Raw genomic sequence first — 9,197 nt, forward strand, 5'->3', positions numbered from 1 at the left:
TCTGTTACCACTAGCTAAAACCAAGGGTGCGGGAGACCACCGAAAAACGGCACAAACAACAAACCAGTTTGATGGCTACCTGCCCTTCACTGAGCATCTGCATGGAGTTGCACAAATTCCCTTGTACAGAGGAACCAAGGCATCTGAGGGTGCAATTCAAGAGAAAAAGGAGAAAAAGAGCCAGAGGATGGTGAGTCTCAGAGATGGGGCTGGGAACCTTGCACTGGCTGTTGATCAAAGCAGGAATCACCCTGCAATGTGTAGACCTGGATCCCCTCAATGTGTAGACCTGGGGAAGGCTCCCAGCAGACCTCAGAGATGTTAGAAAGTGGGAGTTGTTCGCATGCTGCTGCTGCAGTTTGGCTGTCCTTCTTTCCATCTAAATGACTGCAGGATTGCATTGCTCTTGCTTCTGTGTGGTTGGATGCTGCTGTTAAGACTGTAAACAGAGATAGATATCCCAGCTTGTCTTCTTGCAGGATCACATCCAAATGCTGAATGCATCCAGGATGGGATCATGCAGGCACAGGCAGAGGTGGATGTGACAGGCACTTAGAAGTCCCTTGGACAGGGGGGGTATGCCTCGCAAGTGAATGGCTGGACAGTCAGATTCTGCCCCTTGAGGACTTGTTCTGAATCACAGAATCCCAGACTGGTTGGGGTTGGAAGGGACCTCTGGAGATCATCTAGTCCAACCCCCCTGCCATAGCAGGATCACCCAGAGCAGGTTGCTCAGGGTCACGTCCAGGCGGGTTTGGAATCTCTCCAGAGAAGGAGACTCCACAATCTCTCTGGGCAGCCTGTCCCAGTGCTCGGCCACCCTCAGAGGGAAGAAGTTTTTCCTCATGTTGAGATGGAGCTTTCCGTGTTCCAGTTTGTGCCCGTTGCCCCTTTCCTGTCACTGGGCACCACTGAGAAGAGTCTGGCCCCTTCCTCTAGACACCCACCCTTTAGATATTGATAAGTGTTGATCAGATCCCTTCTCAGTCTTCTCTTCTCCAGGCTAACCAGCCCCAGCTCTCTCAGCCTTTCCTCGTACGAGAGATGCCCCAGTCCCCTCATCATCCTCGCAGCCCTTGGCTGGGCTCTCTCCAGTAGTTCCCTGTCTGTCTTGAACTGGGGAGCCTGGAACTGGACACAGAACTCCAGATGTGGCCTCACCAGGGCAGAGTAGAGGGGGAGGAGAACCTCCCTCGACCTGCTGGCCACACTCTTCTCCCCAGGTACCATTGGCCTTCTTGGCCATGAGGGCACGTTGCAACCCTAAGTTGCTCTTGCAAACTCACGTCATTTTGGCTTCTGAGAGATGAGCTGGAGGGCTGCAGTGAGGGGCAAATGGAGAGTCTTTGGGGCCATGACTCCATGACATGCAGGCATAAGGCCTGAGGAATGGTATAGAAATTGGGAAAAAAATCAAGTGCAGTCTACTAGGTAAAGGACGCTGCAAAAGTTTTAGATACTAAAGTACACAGTTCAGCTACTTTTTTACTGGTTATATCCCTAGAGGGGTTAGTAGAGTACTTTTTCACTAAGCTTAGAAATTTAAAGGATCACAAATCTGAATGAAAATGACTTCAGTATAACACTGACTTCAACATCTGACTGTATGGAAGAATGTCAGTGTAGGTCTTTTTTAATTGCTTTTTTGATGTTGAGCCAGGAAATGTCATGTTTGAAGTGTGCTTTTCAACAGAGGAGCTAGGAGCATACTTTAATCTTTGTGAAAAGAATGGAGTCTCACATCACACCGTGACTCTAGGAGTTGGGGATGTAAGGAAGATATCAAATACAAGTTGTAACACCCATTGCTACATCCTGGTCTTGGGGACGGATCCCAATTTCCAGTTAGAAACCTGGACCCTTAGTCCAAGTGGGCAGCTATTTGTATACATCTTGAAATGAAACACACTGTTGTCCCTTGTGAAGACCTTCAGCCTTGGACGTGTATTTTGATATGCTGGAAGCCCGAAGCCCCACTGCCTGAACTGTGACTGATCTGCCCTGTCAGATCAGGGGTAGCAGAGAGCAGGAGAGTGTGGGCAAGTTGGAACAACACCTCCACATCTGATGCTTTCTTCAAGAGCTGCTCTCTCTGTGTCACCTTTGAATTTTAGCCAATTAGCCTCTAGAGTGAGATTTAAATATTGTTGCTAATGTTAATATAGGGTGCACATGTTTTGATATTTACAGCTTGCCTGCAGGCTGGAAATAACTCTTGTCATCCAGAGAGGAGAATGAACAGCAGGGCCAGGACACTTGGCAGTGAAGGGTGGGTGTTTGCTACCCATCAGTGATGTCTGGTCCTGCTTGAGGTCCTGCTTATCACTTAATGACCTGAATTGATAACTCTGTAGCTCCTCTTTCTGCACAACCACTTGATAATGGGTGGCAGCACAGAACATCATCCCATGCACTCTGGTGTGTGCTTCAAACCTGCCCCGAGGTAGTTTCTGCTAGGGAAAGAGAGCAAGACAGGCCCCGTTGGTCCTGGTGTCCTCTGCTGTCCTGGCCTTGGAAGGAGCCACGTGTGGCCAGCACCAGGATCATTCCACACTGCACAGGTCTCACTTGAAGGTTTAAATGAACCTCCATGCCAGCAAAGGCATAGCGAAAAAGCCTTCCATAGCTTGAGTGGAGTAGGAGTGGGGAGGTGCTGGTGGAGTCTGTAGCATAAGCAGGGTTAATTACCCAATTTATTTGTGGGTATTTCCACTGGCCCGACAGAAGACATTAGTCATCATGAGGTTCAGTGCTGCACTGCCTAGACAAGAGTGGAAATCCTGAGTGCTGTATGGCACCTCAGTCCCCAACTCAGTGAAGGGGAAAGAGGGGAAAGAGGTGCCTTGGATGGGATTGATGACACTCAGCACCTGGGTGCAGGGTCCAGTCTGTAGGAGATGCCCAGGTGGGGACAGTGTGAGTGTTCTGCATGAGCCAGGGTCAGGGCTGCTCGGAGATGCCACTGGGAGTTTGATTTGGACCCTGAAATGGCTGGCTGTGTCTCTTGGCACAGTCTGGTTTTTTTCTCCTGAAGTGGGCTCCTCCTTGAGTCTTCTCCAGCAGCATGAGACCCTGGTTAGTTCACTGACTGGAGGAGCTGGGTGCCCTGACCTCCAGACACTCCTCTCCTCCAACATATTTAAACCTGCCTCTCCAAAGGGTCTGACTGTCAGGCTGAGAAGTTTTCTGGGTGGAAGGGTTTTCCACCTCTCTTGCTAAAGTTTCTGTGAAGCTGGGACTCTTCTAGGATTCAGCACTGAACCATCCCACTCCCAAGATGAGTGCTGGAATGACTGCAGGTTGCCACAGACTGGAGAACCAGGGGCAGAGATGCCCCCAATGGCCTTGAGCTGCAAAGATGTAGTAATACTGTTGATCATAGGCAGGAGGTGCCTAGGGAGATTTCTGCCTGAAACCTTTGCCCTCTAGGATATCTCAAGGGCAAAGCTTTCCTGGATCACATTCCACATTTGCCTACCTATTACCACCTGTTAGTTCCTGCCCATCAATGTTTGCATAACCTTCTGGGTTTCACTTGTTGTCTTTACCTAAGAGAAAGAGGCTGTTAAATGGTTGAACATACTAAATTGGAATAGCCTTCTCTTCAGCCTCACAGATAGATCCATCAGCAGTGGAAGCTGTTTTGTGCTCAGTTGCCTCTTGGGTCCATGTCTAAAGAGGCAGAAGCGGGATGCTATTGCTGGGCAGCATGGGGATCCTCGTGCTGCTGCGTTGGAGGAAATTCTGAAACTGATAGGAGAGTTTGAGACCTTGCTTGGCTTATGACTGTTATCAGCCAAGAATGAAGTGACAGTCATGTATCCTTCTGTTGACCTACCTATGACACTGATTTAGAAAACTGTATGGTATTTAAAGAAGTAATTCTGAAAGCAAGGGAATGTGTTTCAAAGAAATTTATTATGGTTTATCGTCAGTCAAGCATTGTAACTCTTGTCCTGCTTTGAGACTGTGAATGATTAACTCAGTTTGCCTCACTGTAGCATGAACGAGTTTTACGCATTTTTTTACCTGCATTTGTTGTTTGAAAAGCTGGGCACCTGCTTCTTATAGTGTAGGCACCTGCTACTGCTAACAGCTACCTGATTTGGACCTTTAACTCAACTAAGTAAGCCTTGGCTTCTTGGCTTTTGCATTTATTGCAGAAGATCCGAGTTTGAATATCATTTGCAAGCAGTAATGAACTAGTCATGGTGGAAAGCAGAACTGTGACACCTTTGAGTCCTGGTCACTGACATCTGCAGCATGGAGACCGGGCTGAGCCAGTCCTTCACAAATGAAAAAGCACTTTAATTTCACTTGAAAAGTTTTAAATGTGTTTAATGAGTCTTTCTTTTACTCCCTTAAAACCTGTGCCTTCACTAAGGAAGGAGGCATTAGAGTCTGTTCCATCTAACGCTCTTTGCGGCTTGACTTACACTGAAGTAACATAAAAACATCATGCTTTTTTCTATATGGTTGTTTTGTAAATCATATTGGGATATCTAACTGTTCTGGGTTTAGTACCTTAACCTATACACTGTCATAAAAACTTACGTATAAAACATAGACTCCCAATATATGGATTATCCCAGTGCCAAGACAAGCTCATTTATTCTGTCCTGTCCATGTTTTGTATTGGTTTATGCCCACATGATTTAGAGAAAAGTTCACTGAAGCATTTTAAGGCAGTTTCAAGGGTAGACAATGATTTTTTTGTAGGGTTTTGGTTTTTTTTTTTTGGTAATATATTGCTTAGCAAGAATGTTTGGCCATCTTAATATGTGTATGATGGTGATAGAGGAAGAAGGGACAATAGAAGAAAATGAGAGTTTAAATCTCTTTAAAAGGCTGTAGCACCTTTCTACATAGCTCAGAATATCATTATTTGGCTGTCCTGCACCTCAGCAGCAAGCGTTTCAGAAGCAGCAGTGTTTACATAGAACATGTGCCTGAGACCCCTTTGGGTTTCAACCCTGCTCTCTACAGAGCCTCTTGCCGTTCTACCAGCCCAAGCAATGGGTAAAAATGGAGTAACTTCTGCAGGGAACAGCTAAGTAGAGGCATTTGCTCAGAGGATAAGGAAAACATTCCTCATAATCCCCAGTTCTGTTCTTGGTCTTACATGAAATCATGTTCTTACACCAAGAATACCAGATCTGCCTTGGTGAAGAGGTTACAAAGACATAAGAAATGCGTTCCTAGTCCACAGGTTTGTGGGATACTGAGCTTTAATCTGTTCCCAGAGTCAGGATGGAGATGTGTCAGTCAGGGAATTAAGAGCAAAATGCCGAGATTCTGGGTAATCCATTTGGAGAAGAGGAGAGATCTGAAGAGACCACTTTGGTAATATGTTATTTTAACTAGGCAACTACCTGAAACCTGCTGAAGTCTGAGACTGAAGGAGCAGTCTGTACGGTGCTGAGGTTGCTGCCTGAGGCCAGCAAGGTGGTTTGAGGTAAAAAAAAAGTACAGCTGTAATTTTGGAGCAGACCCACTAGAGTGGCAAGGTTTGTCTGTAAGAAGGAAACGAGCCTAGCTCTGGAAAAAGGAGTTTTCTCTTTGATAATCCAAGAACTGAAAAGTTGACTTGGTGTCACGAGTAGGCCCTTGCACACAAAGGGGATGTTTTACAAGAACAGCTTTTTGCCTTTGTTGACAAAACATACTGGCATTCTGTCTTTGGTTTGCGTGTTTTAAGATGGGGTGGAGATGCTCAATCCCTCCTGGAGGAAATGGGTTTTCTTGCTTTGTTTCCAGTAAAACCGTGGTTCTGATCTAATCTCATGCTTCAGGGCTGATCTATAACTTGACTTTTGCTTGTGGGTTATGAATTCTGATTTACCCCCCTCTAAAGCACACCAGATGAGAAAGGATTTTGTGCAAAGATGGAACAGAGATGCTCCAGCACCTCCTTACATGCATAGGGACCCTCCTTATCACCAGGTTTGAGGTAAGAAAACTTTCTAAGATTAAATTGGCAGGTTCACAGCTTTCCTTCACTTATTCTGAAACATTCAGAGACACACTGGTTTCTGGTATCATGTCTCACCCAAGCAATGTCCTGCTGTCAGAGAGGTATCAGGATCTGGCCCTCAGTCTTCCTAGTCTTTTCTGGGTCAGAGAGTCAGGCATGCTCAGCACAGATACCTGCCTAGATGGAGTCTTTGGGTTTGCTATGTGTTCTTATTTAGGAAATGTTGATTTAACCCTCTCAGGAATTAGCATTACTCAGGACAGTGCTGCTTTGAAGTGGTTACCAGCCTAGTTAGAAGTAAGTGCTGGGTGTGGTATGTATCTGCAAGGCAATAGTGTCATTCTGTTTCCTGGGGACTGAACCTTAATAAAGGGAGTTTCCCTTGTTGCAGGGGGCAGGTGTGAGGCAGCTGCTGTTTTGGGTAGCCAAGGAAGATGCAGAGTTTGGAGAACATGGTAAAATACAGCCTGCTGTGAAGGCCACTTCACACTTACTCACTGGCACAAAGCTGGAGGGACCCCGTAACCCAGTAGGACACAACAGGACTAAGGGATTTCAGCAGAAGCTTCCTGTTACTATTTAGTACTGAATTATACTTCAAAAACCATCTCTGGTTCCTGTTTGTAAGTGGTCTGCCATGATGCTCGCCTGTATCTCTAGGGTCTGCAAGGTCTTGAGATGTTAGCTAAACACTTCACATGTGATGCTGAAAAGTGCACCAATGAGTTATGCATAGAGAGGTGCATAACTCCATGGATCAGGGTTTGTGCTGAGAAAATAGAAATATTCCTGATTTGTTTTTCAGCATTGCCCCTCCAGTACTGTATTTGGTAAAACAGCTGCCACCAGAGATAGAGATCCAGCTCATCCCTGTTGCAAAATACCATGCTGGTAATATCTAAGAGATGCTCTCAGTCTGTTCTGGAGGGGATGCTTGCTCATTTTCTTGAGTGCAAAGTTGGTCCTTGGGCATTTGTGTTGGCAGCAATGCTGTAACACCTTGCCTTTTGGCACTAGTTATGTAAGGATCTAAATATGCTGGAGTGACTCACCTCGCTGTCTGAACAGAGCTGTTCGAACAAGAATAATGCAGAGAGTTACCCTAGCAATGTGTGCAGAGGAATCCCAGGAGACATGTCTCCCAGCAGGACTCCCTTGGTGGCTGCTTCTGTTGAAGACCCATCTGCTCTGCATGGGACTCGTCTTGCCTCTTCTTCCCCACTGCTATTTGTCAAAAGACGTTAGGCCTCCTCCAAGACATATCAGTCATGCCACTGAATCCTCTGGCAGTCAGGCTGGATCTTTACTGGGGGACGTCCCAAGTCCTCTCTCGTCTCTAGGAAACCTGCATCCTTTTGTTTTATTTCCTCCCTTTCCATTTTCCTGCTCTCTTCCTAAAGAAAGCTTGAGTCCCCTGCAGTTAGGGAAGCAAGCCTGGATGCAGGTTATTTACCTTCATCGCTGTGTGCACAATATCTTACTATAGCCACTTGTGTACATCATGGTGGTTAGCTCTTCCATCCTCCTCCACTCAACCTTGCCTGATCTGTCAAGAGCCTTGTACACCTCTGCAAAGGAGACTCATGTTTTCTTTCATGAAGTATTGTTTCTGATTTTTGCCCCTATCTTAGTACTCAATCAGATCAAAGATAAGGCTCTACCAAAGAGACAAATTTGTACTTCCTGTAGCTTTTGTGGACAATAGCTATTTCTCATTATGCCACTGCATAAGCTTTGTACCACTATCTCAAACAGAATATAACTTTCTTATAAACAATTAAGACTCATAATAGTATCAACACTGTATTTGCCCTAAACTTTTCAGCCCATTGTACTTCACAAACCTGAACTCCCGTGCTGCCATCTTCACAAACAGAAATAAGTTAGGGAGCAGGATTGGTCCCTGCTACTGCTTCTTCCTTTCTGAGAGCTCTAGTCACAATGCCAGTGTCCCTCATACCTGCTCTCCTCCTGGCCCCAGGAGCGCTTTGTTTCTGGGTGCATAGATGCCCATTCCAACAAAATGGGTGGCAAGAGACCTCACCTCACCTCATCTCACCCACTGTGAGGCCAGGAGGTGGAAAAGATTCTGTGCTTCATTTGGCTTGAAATGTACATGGAACTGCAGATAAGAAGCCTCAGCTCCAGAGGGAGCTCCAAACCCTGCCTGCTGGCTTGATAGACACAAATAGCCCTTCTCAGCATCTGCATGCTGGAGAGGAGACAGCCAGCTGTCCACTCTGTGCCATTCCCTCTCGACTGGTATTGCAACATGAGGAGGTCCTGGTCCCATTCCCAGTCCCTAGCTGTTCTCCAGCGAGTCTATGACAATGCTGCCTAATGCAGCATGGGAATTTCCCTTCTGGGGGCAAATTCTGCTTCTCAGTTAATGATCTCCAACATCTTCTGTGTGTGGAAGGGCTACAGAATTGATCCTGGGTAGAGAGACCCCAACAGAGATTGTAGTCTACTGATTCCAAGATTTATTTTCTTAGAGATCCTTATAAGTAGTCATTCTAAGGTACGGTAAAATCCATGTTAAAAGTTCAGGCATGGAGCACAATGCATCACTCACCATTTCTGGACACAGTGACATTGAATCTAGGATGCAGATGGTTTATATAACAGCCCAAATATCCCTAACTTCTAGTGGTTTCAGTAGATAATGAGTACCTACATAGCAAAATGTAACCCTCAACTTTCACAAAGCTGAACTGACCAATGTTCAAATATCTTGAAATTTGGGCTGTAGGACTGGGAATTAGTTTTACCTTGTCAGAAAGAAAGCAGAAGCACTGCACTGTAGAGGCATGGATTACTCTCAAGGGAAATGTAAAAACCCAACCCAACCACCCTACCGAAGTGCTGGTTACAGATTAAAGAGAGAAGGAGGGAGCTTGGAGGAAAGGTCAGGCACTGTAGATTTAAAAAAAAAAAAAAAAAAAAAAAGGAAGAAAAACACAAAGCAAAACATCTAAGACGAGAACTTGGAAACTTTCCTGAGTGGAGACACTTGAATTACCCTAGAACAAAGGCTGTTGACTTTCCTCATAAGGAGAGAAAGTCTTGTTTCTAGTAACCTAAAAGCTTGGTAAAAAATTGTTGATTTGTTTAGTTCAGGCAAGATGAATAGATAAAAATTCTAGCTATTTCAACCATTTTAAAGTATTTTGATTCCTTCTGTAATTTACGCACTAATTTGTACTACAAAAAAGTTTGAAAC

The sequence above is a fragment of the Grus americana genome, chromosome 23 (genome assembly GCF_028858705.1).
Source record: "Grus americana isolate bGruAme1 chromosome 23, bGruAme1.mat, whole genome shotgun sequence".
NCBI lineage: Eukaryota > Metazoa > Chordata > Aves > Gruiformes > Gruidae > Grus > Grus americana.